This window comes from Corvus moneduloides, chromosome 11, assembly GCF_009650955.1.
Source record: "Corvus moneduloides isolate bCorMon1 chromosome 11, bCorMon1.pri, whole genome shotgun sequence".
In the NCBI taxonomy this organism is placed as follows: Eukaryota; Metazoa; Chordata; class Aves; order Passeriformes; family Corvidae; genus Corvus; species Corvus moneduloides.
The window spans coordinates 20,473,617-20,495,149 of record NC_045486.1 but is presented as its reverse complement, the minus strand read 5'-3'; the positions used below and the strand labels follow the sequence as shown (position 1 = coordinate 20,495,149).

General features: G+C 45.1%; 1 long non-coding RNA gene across 1 annotated transcript; it reads right to left on the bottom strand.

The window, feature by feature from the left end:
• Positions 1–912: 912 nt before the first annotated feature.
• LOC116449562 lies at positions 913–20,606 on the bottom strand. The gene is made up of 3 exons (XR_004242435.1): positions 19,118–20,606; positions 5,016–5,088; positions 913–3,245 (listed from the first exon to the last, which is right to left on the bottom strand). It is a non-coding gene; the product is annotated as an uncharacterized LOC116449562 (long non-coding RNA).
• Positions 20,607–21,533: the final 927 nt, after the last annotated feature.

Here is a 21,533-nt window from a genome sequence, read left to right as displayed (position 1 = left end):
TCATCTTCTCTTCCCAGTCTGGTTTTTGCAGAGGTTACAATGCCTATAACCTGTGTGCCTTGCACTGCTGTGATTGCTTGCTTTGATAGGGTGCTGTTAGGGGAGGATTGGTTTTTCTAAAAAAATACTGTGAATAACAACTGGAGCTAAAAATGGATCCAGGCACTGTGATACTGAGTGCTGCACTGTCAGAGTCCTCTTTGGCTCCACAAACCAAAATGCTGGCAGGTCAGTTCCTGCTACAGGGACAGCTGTGCCTCAGTCAATAGTAAGAGAAAGGCAAACAACAGGACATGGCAATGATGTCGAATCCTGCCTGTCACCAAGACTTAATGTCAGAATTTTAAGTGTCCATCAGGTTTCATAGACCTTCCCCTCAAAGAGAAAGAGGCCTGGTTATAACCCAAGAGGCTGCAGACAGACAGGGAATGGAGAGGAGAATTCCCTCTGGAGGGACCTCAGCAGGGTGACTGGTCTGGTGTTCCAGGAAGGTTCTGCTGCCCCTGCCTTGACAAGACACTCTGACAGGGCCGATTGAACAGCTGGTGAATACCATGCAATGCTCCATTTTTACAGTCAAGTAGGCATTAGTGTTGTGCAGTACTGTCAAATTAGGACATTTCTGGGGCTGCAGTGGAGGCAGAATTTTGAGCAAATGTTACTGTCAAAAGTTTGGGTGAGACCAAGTTTGAGGATATATTCCTGGAATGATGTATTTAAACAAAGCCTCAATTCTCCTTTTTTTGGTCCAGATCAAAGGCTTTTTGGTCTAGGACTAGAGTTAATTCCCAAAGCTCCCCTTGGACTTTCCCAAGGATGGGAAAAAGAGGAACCTTAAAAAGAAATTAGGGAGAGGCACCTGCATGTGCAGGAGCTGTGTAATTGCACAGACATGTGGAGCCCAAGGAAGGGAAAGATGTATAAAGAGAATATGGACAGAAACTCTGTTGTCCTTTGTTTTGACTTGTTATGGGAGAAGAAAAATGACAGGATGGAAATGAGAGACCACAAAAATCTTTATTTTAATGTGAGTATAGGAATCTGTGTTCAGGATGTATAAGCATAAATTCATTTAGTGCCAGTGATTATACAGGAAATGGAGGACCACTTAACTATTTTAAAGTTCAGGATGTTGTTAAAGAGAGGAAAAGGAAAGTTCTCTCTTCTCTTTGGAGTTTTTATTTTATGAGGTGGGAGGGCAACAGTGTAAATACAGATTTGATTGGAGACAGACTCTTTAGTCGAGTGCTTTATGTTAAACTGAATTGCATTTAGTAACTTCAGGTATATAAAGGAATATAAAATTTAATGAAACATTAATATAACAGGCTTTTGCCACCAGAGGCTTTGCACCATAAAAAGTGCGAAGGTTAATGGCATGAGAAACAAAGGGCTTCACATCCTGATTAAACCAAACCCTCTCCAGTCTGTTTCCTGTTCTCCATGGGGCACCATCACTTGTGCTGGGATCTGCCAAGGTTACGGCCTTTGTTCTTTATTACCCTTTGGGATAAAAATATCCCACTGTTCTTGTGGATGCCAAGCTCTTCGTGGAGGCTCTGGGGCTGTTGGGCACACAAGGAATGGAGAATTCAGGTTTTGGCCTTACTGCAGAGAGTGCCACTGGTATTTCTACTGGAGCAGTGCTCTGCTGTGCTGCAGGATGGGTCACACGTGCTGACAGTGTCACCCATTATCAGAGGTGTATTCAATCATTTTACATCTCAAAACATGAGGCCTTGCTCTGCTCTTCCCAGTCCCAGTGTGAGTGGGGGGATTTTTTTGCTCTGATCCAGTTTGGTGACAAACTGTAACCGGTGTAAAACAACAGCAGGTTTTGCATTACACTCTCCTCAACCCATTGCTATTCATTGATTCATCTACTTCTTCCACTCTTGCTTATTTTCAAGTCCTAATGTAGTTGTTTGCTCTATTATATTGGAATTAAAGTCCAAAATATCTGAAGCAAACTACAGTGGACTCCTAATAGAAATGGTCAAGAATCACAAATAAAAAAGAATACAATTGGTAACAGTGAACGGAGCACTCTGGGTGATTTGTTTTAAAAAATCAGGTTCTACTTGATTGCCAAAGCAGGAAGATTGGCCTGTGTGGTACAACAAAGGTTTAGTTGACTACATGAATTTCTTTGGCATTTCTACATGAATAGTGTTAGTCACTGGTGGTAAAAATATGTTCTGAGCCAACTTCTTTTTTGTTTTCTCCTATAATTCATTAAATAATGCCATAGATCAGTGTGAAAAATCTGAAGGCATCTAATTTATGTTTAAAGAATGAAAAGTTTCCAAACTCTATTCAGAAAGTGGTGGAAACTAAGGGTACTTGTGTGAAGTAATAGTTAGCTTTTGTCAAGCACTTTCTGTCAAAAGATTTACAATTTCCCAGAAGAAATGGAGTCAGGGAAATGAAGTGTGCCAGATGTCTCAGTCATTGAGTGACAAAATCAAAGTGTCTCCTAGGGTGTAATACCCGAGAGTAGGGGCTGCAGATGATTACAAATATATTGATATGTTGTCAAAATGATCTTTTAACTACTGCACTTGACTATTCAAGCATATTCTATTAATTCTCTATAAACCAGTAATTTAATTGATTCTTCCTTACTACGTCTTCAAGGTATTCCAGGTCTTTAAAGCACCCTTGGCTTCCTGAAGTGCTTGTTGATAACCCTTTGATCTGCCCAGCAGAAATCTGAATGCTGATAAGCGTTCATGTTTTGGGAGATAGCTCCAGACACAGGGGTGTGGCTGTGCATTGAAAGCCTTTCCAGGTGAGTTTGTGTTGCAGTGAGGAATGAACACATTCTCAGTGCTCCTCTGCATGAAAACAATCAGTTGTCAGTTTTTCATGATCTTTTGTGTGAAGCACATAGACACAGGTGCAAAACACTGCATTTTGAGTGCTTCCACGAGGTGACAGTGAGGATAAGAGAAAGAGGAGTTACTGGTGCGAAGCATCCTCAGTGTCTGCAGATACTTGGCCCAAAAGAAGGGATTTGAGGTTACTTTCCTGCCCCCTTCCCCTCCGAGGTTTGCATACTCCTAAACTGTGGGGTTTTGATGCTTCAGTAATGTTCTCTGCCAGATTTCTTTCTGGAAGGCACCACTCTGTCTCTTCAGTTTTCTCTGAGCTTATTGCAGTTCTCCATGACAGGAGCTCTTCCTTCTGCACTGTCTGCACGCCGTGGCATCCGGTCTGCGAGGAAGATTCCCAGGCACGTGGCTCTATGGAGAGGGACAAATAACTGCAGCAAAGCTGTCTGGATTGAATAAAGATCCAGTCACTGCCCACTTGCTGGTACCTATCCCAGGGTGAGGGCTGTGGACTCCTGCTGAACACAGAGGGGATGCGGGGCGGGAGGCAGCACTCCTCAAAGGCAGGGCACGCAGCTGGGGAGGTGTCTGGGAAACGCTGCTCATAATTCAAACAGACCTTTGAAAGGTTCTTTCCAGGCTTCCAGAAGAGGAAGGAGATCCTCTGGGGGGACAGGTGGAACAGATGCTGGGTGCAGGTACAAACTGACCAGCTCCTGAAAGCTCCACCTGCACAAATCAGTTCCCACCCGACCTCTGTGTCCCTTCACCTTCTTTGCACTGCTCTGTTCCTTCACAAAAATATTATTGCATTGAAGGCAGGACAAGGCAGGGGACAGAAGTACCTTGGCTCCAGCACAGAGAAGATAGATTTGCACTACAAGCTTTGTCACCTGGAGAAATTTGCAGTTTTCTTTGATAGCAAATAACACATGGAGCAACAGGAAATCTGCCAAGCGTGGCAGAGGCTGTAAGTCACCACTAACAGGGGCACTTTATCACTGACAAGGCATGAAGAGAAGGAAACACAACCACTGTGGCCCCACTGCACATGAACTCAAAGCTTGAGAGACATCTAGAACCCACACAATTCATAAAGATTGAAAGCAATGTGTTAAACCCAGCAACAACAGAAGTTATTAACTCCAGGCTTATTCTAATGCAGGGCACTGAGAGCCTGAACCAGAATGGGCCAGGTGCAAACCACTCAGGTATCGCTGCCCTGTTCTGGAGAAATACTTCCCAGTCTTCATCAAACCATTATTTTATGCCACCAGAGCTGGGCTTTCTTTGCAGAGAATGAAGAGTACTGGACAGCAGATAAAGTGTTAGTGGGAAGGAACCTTGTGAAAAGGAGGAGCAAAAGGCAATCCAGCATTGGCAAACTGTGAATTTTTTGACTCTGCCTTGCAGCCAGAAGAGTTGAGTGATTACTGGGGCTTAGACCAGCACTGAGATCAGAATGGAGTTGCTGCATTAGACCCATTTAGAGAGAGTCACTAGACAGTTCTTTAAGTTGGAAAGAACTGGAAATTCATAATTACCTTGGCTATATCCAGAAGTGTAATGTATTTAATTCTTTCCCAGTGCTGGAGCAGGCAGTCAGTAATTACATTAATAGTGTTATCTCCCTTATTAAAGAATGTCTTATCTAAGTAATAATGCTAATTTATATGCATCTGGTATAATTTGAGCTTTCAGGACTTTTTATGATCATATATATGGTTTTGTCTTTATTTTGATTCTTCCTGACTCCTTAGACATAATGTCTTTCTTGGTGGACAAAATATCATTTTAATCTCTAGGTTTAAATTGTTTTTTAGCAACAGGGGTAAGTTACAATTCTAAGCAAGAGTGTGAGTCTGACCCAAGAGTTCTGGCCCTCCCCTGATCTCTGCTAGCAAGGGTGAGGCTGCTCCAGTTGTGAAATATCCTCGTGCATCACATGGTGCTCCCAGTATTCCACTTCAGCCACGCAGGCAAAGAGTGGTTTTCATAAAGGCTGTTCCAAGTTTGCTTGGAATCTCCATATTTCTAAGATTATTTTTTAAATAAAGGAACTGTTGTGACAGCTTGTACCAAGCTATTTACAAAAAGCTATTCCTCTTTCACTTGAGTTTGCACTTGAATTTTCTTGTTGTGCTGATTTGTGACACGTTTGGGTTTAATGATGATACTTACCATGAACTTGCCACCTTTTATCCAAGAGTTTTTCCTTTGTAGCTCTCCAAGCTTTTTGAGTGCATTTGCTGAACTGTGAGATTGAAATTTAAATTACTTCAATGCCTTTGATAACCCTTGTAAGTATTAATTATATTTCTTAATTATCTTTTTCAGCATTTAGGCATTTCACAGATTGGGAAATAGATTTTTCAAAAAGAAAGTCTTGCTTATACAATACAGCTTGTTGTTTCTTTCTCCATAGGAATTTAATTTTTATTGGAGTCAGTAAAACCGTTAATTTTTGATTGAAAAAGCTACACTTGGACGTTTCAGAAGTGCAACCCCCCTGTCTCCCGGGAATCACGGATCACTCCTCTCATTTGCCTGTTTTCCCATGGGCACTGGCCTCCCTTTGGGTACCAGGGGACACTGGCACACCCTAATCCCAGCACCTTTTCTTTTAAGTTATTACTGTAAACAATGGTTGTATCCATTAAAAATTCCTCTTAGTCTGCCTGATTCTCTACAGGAGTGAAGCTGTGTAGTCAAAATGCTGTAACACATCCCCATTCCCATGGCAGCCTGCTTGCTCTGGCTTGATTACTATTTACATACAGCTTTTAGAGAAATGTGTTACTCCAGTGAGTATCTCCAGTTCTCGAGTGAGATCTGTCTTTTACTGTGAGAATTTAGATAAACATTCACTGTGTAATGAAATACCCACAATTTGCACTGGAGCAAAAGGACTACATTTAGTCAGAATTATGCTGTACTTTGGGCCACGTGCAAGATCCTGATTCAATTCAGAGTGCAAATTAGAGTGGAATCTTTCTGCTTTCAAAAGAATTGACCCAAATTCCAGATCATTCCTTGGGAATGCCTCCATTCCCTCCCACCCCATTCACCATGAAAAATATGAAAATCAGAGCTTCATCCTGCTGAAGGGAAGAAGGGAAATGTTTAGGATCAGGGGAAAAGTAGTGGATTTGGAGCTTGAGTAGGGAGACATTTCCCATCAGCTCAACAGAAAATTCTGATAGAAATTGCTGAAGTAAAAAACGTGAGGGACGTTTGGGGCAAGCCAAGATCAGCAATCAGAGAAAGGGCAGCAAGTGCAGCACCACAGATCTGAGGGGTTTCCAGAACTTCTAATCCCGTCTTTGTCCAAGTAGTTTTAATGAAAAAGTTCCGTGTGGAGGCCCCAGGGACAGCTCTGCAGGAGCCTCATCCTTGTGCAGGAGGGAGCAGGACCCAGCCTGGCACCGCCACAGCCATGGGGACATCGTGGAGAGCTGCCCCTACCTGGGGTCTCTGCTTAGCTCCGACTTCCACGGCTCCAGTGCCCCGCTCCAGAAGGGAAATAACATTTACTTCATTTACTCATCACTCAGGAAGCCCTGGGGATTTGACCCCAGGCACCCTGAGACTCAGAACATCCTTCCTCTGCAGATACCGTGGCTCAAACGCGGTGCCAGAGACGGGGAAGAAAGCAAAATTCCATCTTCTTCTTTAAAAAACAGGAAAAGTGGGCTTCCCTGTGCAGTACCAAGTGTTTCTTGTCCTGAGGGGAGGAATTAGCTTTTCTGTGTCTGTTTAACTCTGCCTCTTCATACAGCTGGAAATCCTGGGAAGGCTGACTTACATCTACAGAGAAAGAACTCATAAAAATGTGGGTTTACTTCTAAGAGACAGCAGTAGTTTTGCTTTTCCTGGGATGCTGATAGCCTGTCAGTGGAAAATGTAGGCTTGGACAGTCTGGGTATGATTTATCTTCCTATGAAACCTGGCATGAATTTCCCAAACACTTCTAGTTCATGATAACACATCTTTTATTTCACTTCCTTCCATTGTTAGACAGAAAACATCACCTGATGAGTGGCCACAAAACGCAGCACGAAAAGTTCTCCAACCCAATTTCTTACTATGCACAAGTGGAAACAACAAGAGTTTTATGAGTTGGCCCATGTTGGGAATATTCATTTTACATGTGTTCATCAAATAAATGGCACTGAAGCCACCAACTTCAGCCATGAAATGTACCCTTCTTAGTGCTCTTCAGGATCAGCAATCACCAAGTGTTTTTTCAGCTCTGACAGCTAAGAAGTTTTAAACGAGAGAATAATAAACATTGAAGAATTAATTATTCTGTTTTAATTAATTTATAACTATTTTATTTTAAAAAAATACAAGAAAAACCCCAATCAAGTATCTGAATTCCCAGTATTTTAATTGCCACAGACATGATTATGATAACCCAGAAACTTTGAACTTTTGAGGTCAGAGCAGTAGGATATTCTCAAAAAGCAGTTCCTGTCTGCTGTGTGGTGGTAGTTGCTAGAGCCTGCACAAAGAAGTCCTCAAACACCAACTAACTAACCAGCCAAAGAGTATAAATGAATCTGTACAAATGAAAAGAAATTCAGTGATGCCTTATCCATCCCACAGTTTTGGGTGTAACAAAAGTTTCCCCACATCTGCAGAGCTCAAACCTTTTTTTTCGTTTATCTTACTGTCGTTCAGCCAAGCATAAAAGCTGGGATGACGTGAGAAAATGAAGTGTACAAGCAACATGGAAGGCAGGCACTCCCTGAACTAACAGTGGGGAGATTCTGACTGAGGTGGGCTGCAGGACCAGGGTATTTCACTATCTTAGCAAAGGAAGGTGGTTTTGGCAGCAGCTGTTTGAGGAGGTTGATGATGATATTCTGCTCTTGAACAGAAAAAACGTACAGAACCAGCAGGTCAAATTAGCCTATTTCTGTTAAAAGGAAGGTTCTAGAAATATTCCTGTTACAGCATTTCCAGTGGCCACCTCTGCAGGGAGGGAGCAAAGCTGGTTTAGAGTGCATGGAAAGAGGAGCTGAGAAACCCAGAGCGGCTCCAGTGCCTGACTGGGATCCGTTAACAGCAATGCGAGTCCAGTCACTGAGCCCTGTCTCAGGCAAAGCTCTCCCTGCAGCCACGGGCATTGGAACTTGGTAAAAATGGGGAATTGTAATGCCAGGTTTAATAGTGCTTGTTATATTATCTACTACATTAAATCCCTGACAAATATTTAATGGGATTAAGTCTGTCTTCTGCTCTAGATTTATATAGCACTGCCCGGGCATAAACTTCATTAAAGCTCCCTGTAACAGATATTTGAATCCTAACTAGAAAGTCTCATTTTCCAACATCACATCAGTTTTACCTTCTCTATTTTATCCCTATTAAATCATCCCTTCCCATTAATTTATACTTCCATTCACTTCCCTTAGCTTTAGCTACTTCTCGGGTACTTATTTCAGCAGCTCTGTACTCAGGTTCCAATCCCATGCTTTATGTACAGGACTCACTCTGTGCCTAGCAAGGAGCTGTATTTCCTCAGTAACTGTTAAAATCAATGAGACCTGACAGATTCAGTGCAAAAGGGAACTGTGTTTCTTACAGGGTTGTGTTCACAGAACACAGAACTCTCTCTGTGTATGAATTTATGGGTAAGTGCAGACAGATTTTCCCGTGAAGATCAGAAATAAAAAGGAAAAGTTATCTCCACTTACTTTCTGCTTTAGTCAGCAACATCCAGCATTAATTTATGAAAAGACACATATTTCCCTTCTCTCTATTTTGTTCTACTGAATTAATACATGCACCTATTGTGGTTCTTGCCTAATTGCAGACAGATGAGGCATCTTCCCTCCCTTGGGCCACGCTGGAGCGCAGCATCCTCTGCAGGTACAGTGTGATTGTGTGGCCTTTTGCAAACAGCTGCTCCCTTCTCTGCCTGTGCCTCGAGCCAAAAAGGAACCACTGAGCTCGTGTTCAGGAGCTGGGTGTAAATATCCGACAGATGCTGTAGAGCTCCAGAGCCAAACGCGCAGTTGTGCACGATTGGAACAAACACGCCTGGTAAAATCAATGCATAATTAATTGATTTGCTCACTCAAAACTTCAGTGCTGATTGGATCAGCCCTCAGTTATGTAGACTTTTTTGCTACCAGCTGTGGCTTAAATGAAATTAATTTGGCCCATGTGAATAGATATTATTTACAGTCAGGTCAGGTGCTGTGCTGTGGATTCATCTGCAAACCACCCATTATCTGTGCATTGTTTGCACTGTGAACTGAAGGGCGTGGGAAGTTTTTCCTTCTTACAGTAAATTTTCCTCTTTCACCCAGCCTTCTCTCAGCTCCTTTTATCTTCCAGTTTCATCCTTACCTTTAGATAAATTTTTGCTGTTACTCCTTCAGTGGCTGGCTCTTACCTGGAGATGTAGAAGCACGGTAGAAACTCAGTGATGACTTTGAGATGTGGCCATTTAGGAACCCACTCTGTGACCACTATATAATCACTATAACTACATATATCAACATATGGCAACAGAAATATGACATTGCCATCTTTTTCCATGGTTCACAGCATCTTTTTTTTTTAATTTAAGTGCAGAGCATAAGCTTCAGACACACCAGGCTTCACAACATTTGTACTAATGCTGCCAAGCCACCCTCTAAAATATTTTATGAACCATGAGAACATCTTAATCTGTTGGCATTTCCTTAATTAAGACAGTTTTACTGCTGCCTGCAACAGAGGTGTTACATTAGCTGAGTATCTCTGCACGGTGTAAATTATGGCATCTGTCTTCTAAATAGAAGTTTGCATTATGCATTGAGGAATGAGCTGGTGTGCATTTAATTTAAATGGATGATCAGAGTTTTTTGAAAATTAATATCTACCTTTCTAGGAGATTTCCATTATGTTAAATTACATTTTTAAAAGCACATTACCTGAGTAATGTTAGTGCATATCGATTCATAACATTAGCATTTCCTGCCACAATGGAGCCCTTGAAAACAGCCACTGAAAAAACACGGATTGTTTAAGATTTACTGCTTTGTTGAAATTCTAAGAAATGCTGGTCAGGTAGAAATATTTTTTACCTTACTGTGTCAAACTGCACAATACAACAAATTAATTTTCCATGATTGTATATACCAGTGGAGAGTTAGGTCAAATTATTCATACATATAAAATTTAATACTTTCAGAATCTTGCATTTTCCCCTATTAACACACACAAATATTACATATTCTCCCCCAAGACATTCACTGCTTACGGCAGGTAGAGGAACTATTCTGCAGAAAGCCAAGGTGTCATGCTTTTAAAAAGGTGTAAGAGCTCTTATATAGATGATTTTTAAAATAAGAGGTGATTTCCAATCCCTTGGAATTGCTATGGATTGCATCCCTACAGCAGATATTGTGGTGGAGGAAGGATCGGCTTTGGAACTATTTATAGCAGAACTGAGGTCTCTTAGCTGAAAGGCAGCTTATGGAGCCCAATAATTTCTAGTTTTGGCCCTGATAGAAGTGTGCGTGTGTCCTGACAGGATCAGCAGCTCTTCCCGGGATCAGCAGCTCTGGGGGCCGAAGGGCCAGGGCCCAAAACCAGCGGTTTCATCACAGCAAGGGTCAGCGTTGTTCTGTGAGGCATTGGAGATCTTCAGATGCTGAGGACAAGCAGAGGCAGCAGAAGGGAAAGTCCCAAGCCTTTAATCAGTGCTCGGAAGGTACCAAACAGCTGGGGCTGTTAAACTCTGCATCAACAGTTCTGCTCCTGCTCAAAGTGCTCCCGGGGAGCCTTCAGAGGGAATTGGTGTGTCCCTTCCAGCAGCACAGAGAGCGGGCAAACAGCTGCACACGTGGGCTCTTCACTCAGTGCTGGAAGGAGAAGGGTGCTTGGCTCCCTGCTCCCAGGCATCAGGAACGGCAGATGAAGGTGGTGCAGCCAGGGAATTCTCTCTCCAGAGGACCAGTTTAATGTCTCAGGGATCTCATAGGATTGCTCCTGATTCTCACCTAGGGAAATCCTTCAAAGCCTCCAGGTTTTGGAGAAAGCCTCAGTAGTACATGCTGGAATTGCCATGTGTTGTTCTAATCATTCTATCTTGTTCTTTTCTCTGGCATGGGGATTTCACCCCTTCCTGCTCTATCCCTCACTATTAGTGCTGGTGCTCGCTGTCCACAGGCATTCTCACCAGTGCTGTGCAAATCCTGTATTTCCTGCTTCCTGCAGCATTATGACTTTCTCTGCTTTCTCAGCTCAGAAAATCAGCACAAGATTGCACACAAATTATGGCTTTACCTCCCTATGGGAAAGGACCAAACCCATCGTATGGTTGGACTCGGTGATCCTTGTGGGTCCCTTCCAACTCAAGGTATTCTATGATTCTATGCTTCTGTGGTTATTACTAAACTAGAAAACCAAAATGTCGGAGGAATGGGAGAACTAAAAGAATTAAATGTTCGCTCCAAGTTTTAAATTTTTTTTCTTTTACTCTGAATTTAATTTCATAATCTAAACTTGGGTTCATTTTGTAAAGTATTTCGCTGAATGCTCCTGATGTGGTTTTCTTTTGTTGGTATCCTCCATGGAAAACATATTAGTTACTCTGACATTTTTGCAGCTCTGCCATGAAAAGCCCTGTCAGCTTCCTGTTCCATGATGTTTTCCTCTCCCAGACTTTTCTGCTCAGGCCCATATCACAGAAATACAGATAGTGCTGGGAGCAGTGGCTCTTTCCTCATCCTACCAAAGTAATGAGTGTGTCAGTGCTTTTCCACCTTTTTAATGCTTCTCTTCCAAATCCTTGCCACTTCTCTGTGGAATCATTCTGTTCGCTGGCCATCCTGGAGAGGCTCCGTGTGCCTGCTGGCTCCTGGACCCCACGTTCAGAGCTATGGCTGCACACAGCCAGTTGTACCAATCCTGCTTCCACACTCAGCCTCCAGCCCACGTGGGATCACACCTGGAAAAGTGCAGGGCTACGGGAATGATGGCATCAGGCTGGATATCAGGGAAGAACTTATTCACTGAAAGAGTGGTTAAACATCGGCACAGGCTGTGGTGGAGTCACAAACGAGTGGATATTGCACTTCATGTGTGATTTAGTGGCCTTGGAGAGACTCAGCCAAAGGCTGCACTTGATGATCGTGGAGGTCTTTTCCAACCTTACTGATTCTGTGATTCTGTGATTGGGATTTGAATGAGGGAAGCTGGAGCCAAGCACCAAGAGAGCCAAGGCTCTGTGGGTGCAGCAGCAGGGCTGGGATGGATTCCAGTGCCACGTGTCACCTCCCCTCTCCCTCCCTGCCCCAGGCGTGTTTCCAGCAGCCCGATGGTGCCCTTGGAGCAGCATGTTTGCAGCCTGGCTGTCCCCGAGGGTGTGCCCTGTTTGACTTGGTCAGGGATGGGACAGAGAGGGCTCAAGGATGTTTTCTGTACCAGGTACCCCACAAGAAGACCCTCCCCAAGCCCAGCCCCGCTGTGTGGTTGTTGACTCATGTTCTTTGCACTCAGCAGTACCTGTTGGCACTTACAGCTGTGAATGATTCAACGAAGTGTGCTCTCCTCCCTCTCACTTATCCCTGCATTGAAATTGGACATTCTGCATGTGGAAATTACAGGTTCCTGCGCTCTGAGGGTGATTCACAGAACAACACGACAGGTACTTGTTGAGGCATCGAGGGATGACTTCATCCCTTGCTGTTGTTCCAGCAACTGAAAGAGGCTTTATCTAGGATGGGTTTCTGATCCTTTTCACAGATTGTTTTTTATCCTTTACATCACACTTGTCTCTGATCATCCTTTTTTGGTTGTTTTGAATCCATAAAAGCATGAGACTAAGAAATAGTTTGTACCGTCAATTTTCCACCAAATGCTGGAGGTCACTTCTATTTCTTGGGCCAGACACGAGTGTTCTGAGGCACTTTCACTTTGCATCACGGTGCGGAAAGCTGGGAGTTAAAACCACCTAGGAATGGGGTCAGGCACACAGCTGACAGACTGGGGTACAACTGCACGTTGTCTCGAGCAGTCGGGAACAGAATCCCGGGATGGGCACGGCTGGAAGGGGTCCCGTGGTCCCCCCAGCCTGCCCAGGGAGAGGCACATGAGCAGCAGCAGTGAATTGCGGCGGGGTGGGTCTCTGTCGTGGCACTGTGGAGTCAGCACTGGGAACTCGGGTGGCTTCAGAGGACCAAGCCCGTGGCTGTCACCCCTGCGCGGGGCAGGGACAGGCACAGGGCAGGGGACACGGCTCGGTGTGACCACGGGCAGCCGCTCTCCCTGAGGAAAAGCTGCTTGGTGAAATATGCTGAATGGTCACTCTGCAGACAGAAATGTTTCCAGCTAGAATAGGACGTCTGCAGTTCAAAATGAGGCTATCTTCTTAATGGGGCGTTAATTAGTGACCCGAAGTGCTTTGCCGGGATGATTTTAGGGGTGTTTGTGGATCAACGGAGCTTTTCACAGGCACGGAGGCAGCTCCTTTGGAGAGCTGTAACCCAACACCAAACACTGCTCCTTAGTCAGCAACTCTGCCTCAAGAACTGACATCCAGAGACACGGGGAGAAAGCAAATCCACCTTATTATTCAGTGCTCTCCTCCTGAAAGGATTTCGTAACAGATGAAAGGCTGCCACACAGGATCTGTCTGCCCCAGCCTGAGCAGCTCCTCCTCTGCTAAGAAAAGAACATGGAACTTGTGTCTGAGATCCATCTGAGAGGTACTGCCCCAAATTTACATCGCTGCAGGAAACTCTGTTGCCAGATACGCACAGACACAGGTCAAAATAGCCCAGGAAAACATTCCCGGGAAAAAAAGTCTTAGATTTACCTTGAGAGGCTGAATCTCAAATAGTTCTCTGAGAGGATTTTATCACCTTTTTAAAAATGTAATAGTAATGATGATTCAAGCATGAAATTTATTAAAGTCTTGGCTCCAAAAGCTGAAGGTCTGGGGTATCTGTAATAAGTTGTGAGTACCAAATGAGCCTCTCTTCAGTACTGACCAGTGCAAAGCAGTCCTGGGTGTTTTCCCTTTAGTAAGGAAAAGATGTTCCTCCCTGCAGAAGGCATTGAGGAGTCCATTAGCAAAAATCCCTGAATGGGGACAGCTCAGGGACAGGGACAGGGACAGGGACAGGAAGGGAAACAATTTTAATTTTTAATATAAAATAGAAAATTATTACATTCTAATATCTGTACTGACATTGATCTTGGAATGACAGCCACGGAACAAGTTATATTTTCCCTCCAAGTTTGCAGGAATTTTTCAAGCCTAGATTGAGTTATAACAATATGTCCTTAAGAGAAGTTCAGGGTTAGATCCCTTTGCATTCTGCTGGAAATTTACCCCTGGATCATTCCCTAGCACGTTTTGTGCCGCTCCAGTGTACTGCTGCCACCAGATGGCCCCTGTGGTGGCTTCTGTTGGGAAAATCAGCGCAGGAGCTCGCCAAGGCAAAGCATTAAAATCAATTTAAGGGCAGAACACTGTTTACAAAGATTTTGCATAACAAGGGCCTGCTTTCTTTGCCAGCTGAATTCTGTGAGAGCTGATACGAAGCGTTTCACCAAGCAGCACATTCCCTGTCATCAGCTGAGAAGGATGCTGTGGATGTGCAGACCTTGTCAAGAATTCTTCCTAATTTTGCACCAAACAGAGCAAGATGAGGAGCAGAGTGTCTGAATTACAGTTTTGCTGACCTTGAGTTCACAAGATTCTGTAACTGCTCTGAAGTGCAATCTTGGTGAATAATGTCATCAGCACCTTTCTGATGCAAAATAAAAAGGAAAATTAAAAATAAGAAAAGGGGAAGAGGAAAGGGGAGAAGGGAAAGAAGAAGAAAGGGAAGAGGGAGGGGGGAGAAGGGAGAAGAGGCAGGAAAAAGAAAAAATAAAGGAGGAAAAAAAATCTCTTGTCAGGTTACAGCTGTGGTTGCAGCAAGCAGAACAAGGGCTTTGTCTGCTTCACTTCTGAGTTTGAACATGACAGAGACACTTCCCTTTTTGTCAGGAGCTCTCTGAAATGGGAACGAACACCCAGGCAAAGGCCTGTGTGATGTCCTGAGCTCTGCTTTTGCTTTGGAGCCTGTTTGTTTTGGGTAAACACTTCATGCTTGCCCTTGTAGCAAGTGTGGCAAAGGCAGTGGCAGAAATTCTGGGAGTTTAAAGGGCAAAAAACCAACAGACAATAACAGAAGCCAAAAAGGAATGAGTTGAAACCTGCTTGCAGTCGTAGCTGCACCTTTTTGAAAGCTCTTTTTGTTCCCAAGGATGCATTTATTTCATTCTACATCAGAAATTCCTCGAGATCTATTTCAACTGTCAACTTATAGCCAGCATCAAACACAGAAATGACACAGGGATGACTTTTTGACAGCCAGTTTTTGAGAAAATGTAGCTGCAAAGGGAATTTTTTTTGCAAAGTCAAAGAGTCTTTCCAGGCCACACATTAAAATAATGGCAGAACTATGTTCCTCAACAGATCTGAGTAATACAAACACAATTACGAGATCTTTTCTTTACATTCCTTTTTTGGAAAATATCTTTTTCAGGTGAAAGGCAGAGCCAAACATTAATAATGCATCTTTTCCCTGTAGTAACTCAGCAAGTAAATGCAGTGAGAGACTTTTAAATGCTGGATCACTGACAGGCAACACCAAGTTCCCCATTCCCAGCCCTGTCATAGTATTCTTCAAAGATGGGTTTTGAGATCATTCACCCCAAAGTATTTGATTAGTGCCACTTGTGTGCTTCAGTAAAGAGCTACTCACATGAATTAATTCAAGATACAGAGGATACTTCTTGATTACATGGGGCAATGGAAGACAGAGCTCGGGACAATAAAAGGCTTTATACGGGGATCAGGATTAGCTTTTCTGTGTAGGAATGGATCAGATTTATCACATAATTTAAACTGCACCTTCTCTGCTAAGAAGGCATTTCTGAAGAGAGAAGTTCACTTTGTTGTCAATACAGACAAAAGAAAATGTCCTGAACAGGTTGAGGATCAAAACTCTTATGAAGAAAACTGAGCTAATGCCCATTCCAGAAGAGTGGGGCAGAGGTTTTAAAAGCTAAGGCACTTCTTCAGTCCAAGTCCTCCCTTTGGGGTTGAGCCCTGGAGTGTCACATACAGGGAAGGCCCCACACATGAAGGGAGGGATCTACCACAGGTCAGATCCTGCAGATTTTGCTGGGTTTGGTCCTGACTAAAACCACAGATTGATACCATTGCCTTCATTCCTGGTATCTGGGTCCTTATAAACCTTTGCTGCCCTGGATTTTGCAAACACGTTTGCATCGCTTTTGCCTGACGCGGAGGAAGGACAGCTCCGAGGATCCTCAGTAATACCCAGGCCCTGCATCTCTGTGCGCTCCTCCCACCGTGTGTGGCCTCTCAGGGATCCTCCCCAAGGCTGCCAGAGCAGCACAAACCTCAGGGAACCCGGCAGTTCATCTTTGTGGGATTGCTGTTCCTTGGGGAAGCTCCTGGAGCGAGTTACCTCCGAGAGCTGCAGTTCAGAAGAACCCTCAGCAGTTTGTCACGAGCTCCCAGTTACCCCATTCTGTGTTTTAACAAGTCTAAAATCTCAGTTCCTGCTGAGGAACTGGGAATAAACTACATTTGTCATTTGTACTAAGGACTTGTTTGACACGGAGTTCCTCCTTGTGTTCTAAGAGCCTGCCCAAGGGGAAACCTCTGAACAGCTGATTAACACTTTGCTGCTCTCAGAGCTGGTTCAGATCATTACTCTCCTCTGGATAAACGACCCAGATTAATTTTGACAAAGTAACATGCACAAAGAGACTTAGGAAAAATGTAGCTACTTATTTTTGTATCGCATTTCCGGAACTTACATCTCCATCTCTTCTTTGGAGCAGCAGCTCTTTCCATTTTTACTTTTCCTTTTGAGTAGAATTCTAATTCATTTTTTGCCTCCAGCTACTCATTGACAGGGTCAGTTCTGGAAGCTTCTTTGTCTTAGAAGAGCTGTTCCCTCTGCCAGTCTGTAATCTCCCCCACGTAAGTGTTCACTCAGTGGTTTGCTGCCACAGTGTCTTTGTCATTCCCTATGAAAATTTTCAGGCTGTGATAGAGCCTCCTCTTGAGAAAACCCCAAATCCTCCAAAAGCAAGTACATCTCTTTTTTTAAATTATTTTTTTTTAACATTTCAACTGGAAAAGCTTCCAGAAGTTACTGCATTTCTCTCAGGTCTCTGAAGAGAGTGGGATCAAGGCTTTTAAGAGTCCTGATCCGTGTGAAACCTTGACTCACCAGCACACCAAGAGCCCTGTTTGTCTGACCAACCATCGAGAGACTGCGGCTGCACATGTTCCTGTGAGCATTTTAGTTGAGAGCTTTTAGCAGCAACAGGAAACGTGCAGCGAAAGCCACCGACTGCCTAAAGACAGCATCCCCTCGGGCTGGAGTCCCTAAGGACAGCATCCCCTCGGGCTGGAGTCCCTAAGGACGGCATCCCCTCGGGCTGGAGTCCCTAAGGACGGCATCCCCTCGGGCTGGAGTCCCTAAGGACAGCATCCCCTCGGGCTGGAGTCCCTAAGGACGGCATCCCCTCGGGCTGGAGTCCCTAAGGAGGGCATCCCCTCGGGCTGGAGTCCCTAAGGACAGCATCCCCTCGGGCTGGAGTCCCTAAGGAGGGCATCCCCTCAGACTGGAGTCCCTAAGGAGGGCATCCCCTCAGACTGGAGTCCCTAAAGACAGCATCCCCTCGGGCTGGAGTCCCTAAGGACGGCATCCCCTCGGGCTGGAGTCCCTAAGGAGGGCATCCCCTCAGACTGGAGTCCCTAAAGACAGCATCCCCTCGGGCTGGAGTCCCTAAGGACGGCATCCCCTCGGGCTGGAGTCCCTAAGGACAGCATCCCCTCGGGCTGGAGTCCCTAAGGACAGCATCCCCTCGGGCTGGAGTCCCTAAGGAGGGCATCCCCTCGGGCTGGAGTCCCTAAGGACAGCATCCCCTCGGGCTGGAGTCCCTAAGGACGGCATCCCCTCGGGCTGGAGTCCCTAAGGAGGGCATCCCCTCAGACTGGAGTCCCTAAGGAGGGCATCCCCTCAGACTGGAGTCCCTAAGGACGGCATCCCCTCGGGCTGGAGTCCCTAAGGACGGCATCCCCTCGGGCTGGAGTCCCTAAGGACGGCATCCCCTCGGGCTGGAGTCCCTAAGGACAGCATCCCCTCGGGCTGGAGTCCCTAAGGACGGCATCCCCTCGGGCTGGAGTCCCTAAGGACAGCATCCCCTCGGGCTGGAGTCCCTAAGGACGGCATCCCCACGGGCTGGAGTCCCTAAGGAGGGCATCCCCTCGGGCTGGAGTCCCTAAGGACGGCATCCCCTCGGGCTAGAGTCCCTAAGGACGGCATCCCCTCAGACTGGAGTCCCTAAGGACGGCATCCCCTCAGACTGGAGTCCCTAAGGACGGCATCCCCTCGGGCTGGAGTCCCTAAGGAGGGCATCCCCTCGGGCTGGAGTCCCTAAGGACGGCATCCCCTCGGGCTGGAGTCCCTAAGGACAGCATCCCCTCGGGCTGGAGTCCCTAAGGACGGCATCCCCTCGGGCTGGAGTCCCTAAGGACGGCATCCCCTCAGACTGGAGTCCCTAAGGAGGGCATCCCCTCGGGCTGGAGTCCCTAAGGACAGCATCCCCTCGGGCTGGAGTCCCTAAGGAGGGCATCCCCTCGGGCTGGAGTCCCTAAGGAGGGCATCCCCTCGGGCTGGAGTCCCTAAGGACAGCATCCCCTCGGGCTGGAGTCCCTAAGGACGGCATCCCCTCGGGCTGGAGTCCCTAAGGACGGCATCCCCTCGGGCTGGAGTCCCTAAGGACAGCATCCCCTCGGGCTGGAGTCCCTAAGGACGGCATCCCCTCGGGCTGGAGTCCCTAAGGACGGCATCCCCTCAGACTGGAGTCCCTAAGGAGGGCATCCCCTCGGGCTGGAGTCCCTAAGGACAGCATCCCCTCGGGCTGGAGTCCCTAAGGAGGGCATCCCCTCGGGCTGGAGTCCCTAAGGAGGGCATCCCCTCGGGCTGGAGTCCCTAAGGACAGCATCCCCTCGGGCTGGAGTCCCTAAGGACGGCATCCCCTCGGGCTGGAGTCCCTAAGGACGGCATCCCCTCGGGCTGGAGTCCCTAAGGACGGCATCCCCTCGGGCTGGAGTCCCCCACCGCCCACAGCATTTCGCAGCCCTTGCTCATGCAAGACCAGGAAAAGGCAATATTTGGCAATCATGAAGCAGCAAATACATTTTTTCACGTAAGCTTGGACAGAAGTAAGTCTGTTACCTTTTAACCTTCCCAGAGGTGAACAGAGCTTAACTCCAGGGCTTCCCAAGGCGGCTGCAGCACGAGGGGAGGGAGGCTGGAGTTCCACACGCCAGGTCAGCTGCTAAGGACTTGCCGTGGCTCCCAGGCTGAAACTGTAAATACAGACTGTTCCTAATGATGGAGCCCAGCAGCAGCAGCAGCTTTCATCCCCTCCGTGTGCTCCCCAGCAGCATGAAAGAGAAGGGATAACAAAAGGGATAAGAAAAGGTTGAGCCTGCCTGACCTCAGCATTTTCTTGTTCAGCTTTTCATTTCCTGATTTGGAATCTTTACCTAAGACACCTTGAGGTTTAGTGTGGTTTCTTTGGACAAGAAGCAATTGGAATTGATTTGTCCATGTTGTGATGTGCTTTTCTTTTTTGGAAAAGGATAGAAGAGTTCCCAGTCTGAATTTGCAAATCTATTTTTAAGTCTTGCTGCAAATAAAATGAAAGAACTTAAATTTCCCTCAGCTGTTGCCAGTGATAAAGATGGGGGGTGATTCTTCCCCCTTTTGTACAAATGGAATGTTATTTCTCCTTCTCTTCACATGTGTATATTTATATTCAGTGATATATTACCAGTTTCTCTTAAGAAAAAAAGGATATGGTAGAAATCTGAACAACTGCAGACTAATGAGAGTGAACTACAGTGAGTCAGAGCAAACCTGGGCGCTTCTAATTGCACTGGTACAAATGTACCTTAATGACCACGGCATCAGAAAATACCCCTTTAATCACAGCTGTTTGCTCATGCCCTGCTTTGGTTAATGACTGCCTGAATTAACATTGCCCTTTTCTGCCTGCTATGATACATTAAAATGTGATATTTCTGCGTGCTGATCTTGTCAGTGGATAGTGCAGCTGTCCTGGGGGGCTGCACAATTTGCAAAAGCAGGTGAACTGCTCCACATCACCATTAAAGCCATAGGAATATATCCATTAAAAGGTGCTCTGGATGCAGGACAGGTGGGGAACCCAAGCCTGCAGGATTTATAGGTTGCTGCAATTCATGTGAAATGAGTAAATGGGGTTTTTTCCTTCAAGTTTTGTTGATGACAAAGACATACAGGGTATGGTGTGCCCTGCTTTCAAATTGTGATTTTATCCACTGGATTCAGATGGCGTGAACAGGATACATACTGGAAATATGATTAGGTACTGATTTTTCAGGGTGTTTCTCCCCCTGCCTCCCCTTTTTTTTTTTTTAATTTACATTTCTCTTGGAAGGCAGAATTATTTTCCTAATGTAAAAATATTACTGTGCCATCTAAGTGATTTTCTGTTCCTGGCATTCTTGGAGGCAACATGCCAGTTACAGATGTGAAAAGAGAACAAGAAATAAATGATAAAAATCCTTGGTTTTCATCAATGGAGGTGTCCAACCTGAAATGCCTGTGGCAGGGGAATTTGGACAACACTCTCAGGGATGCACACGGTGGGATTGTTGGGGTGTCTGTGCAAAGCCAGGACTGGATGATCCTTTCCAACTCAGGATATTCTATGAAATATCCTATGATTCTATGAAAAGAAATCCGTATTTCTGAGGGCTTTGTACTTTATCACAGTTGCTTAGTCTGACCTTTCTCTAATTTCTGTTCCCATGGATATTTAAAAAAGAACAGAATATGATCTGATTTTCATGTTTCCTCATAATCTTATTCTGAAAAGCAGCGTTTGCTGAAATTTGCCAAGATAATTCAGTCTAACCATGGATATGGTGAGCATGGAAAAACTGACTCTGACCAATTAGAGCACAGAAAAATATCAGAATGGAAATGTATGGAATTAAAATGGAATAAAACGTCTTAAAATGGAAAATAGTGGGTGAATTTGACTCTGGCAGCATAGGTAATTATTCATTTAAGTGATGTTTAAAAAAAAAAAACCAACAGAACACACACAAAAACCTCCGACAGTTTTCCATGAGCAGGTTTGCTTATTAAGTTTTCATCCAGAAATGACTTGATGAAAACTTTGGTTTGGGTTTTTATTTTCTACAGAAATGCTGGTATTTGATACTTCATTGCTTTATAAGCTCACAAAAGCAGCACATTGCAATGAAGTCATGGAATCACAAGGAATGACAATGAAACATGGAATCAGCTATTTTAGCATTGTTACTTCTCCTTGCTTTCAGGGAATTTCTGAAGCTCTACTTTTGTTGGGGGGGGTTTATTTGTTTACTTTCCTCTTCCAGTATCCAGCTTCCTACCCTGATGCCAAGGTTGTGGTTTGTGTCCCTGTGTTTTTCATCTTTATGCGATGGGAACTGTTTCCTTGTGGCACTTTTCTGCTCTTGCCCCAGGTATTTGGCCCTGCAGCATGAATTCTTCTCCTTCAGTCACAGTTTATCCCACAACTTAAAATATGATGTGGTAATAAAAGGTCCTTGAT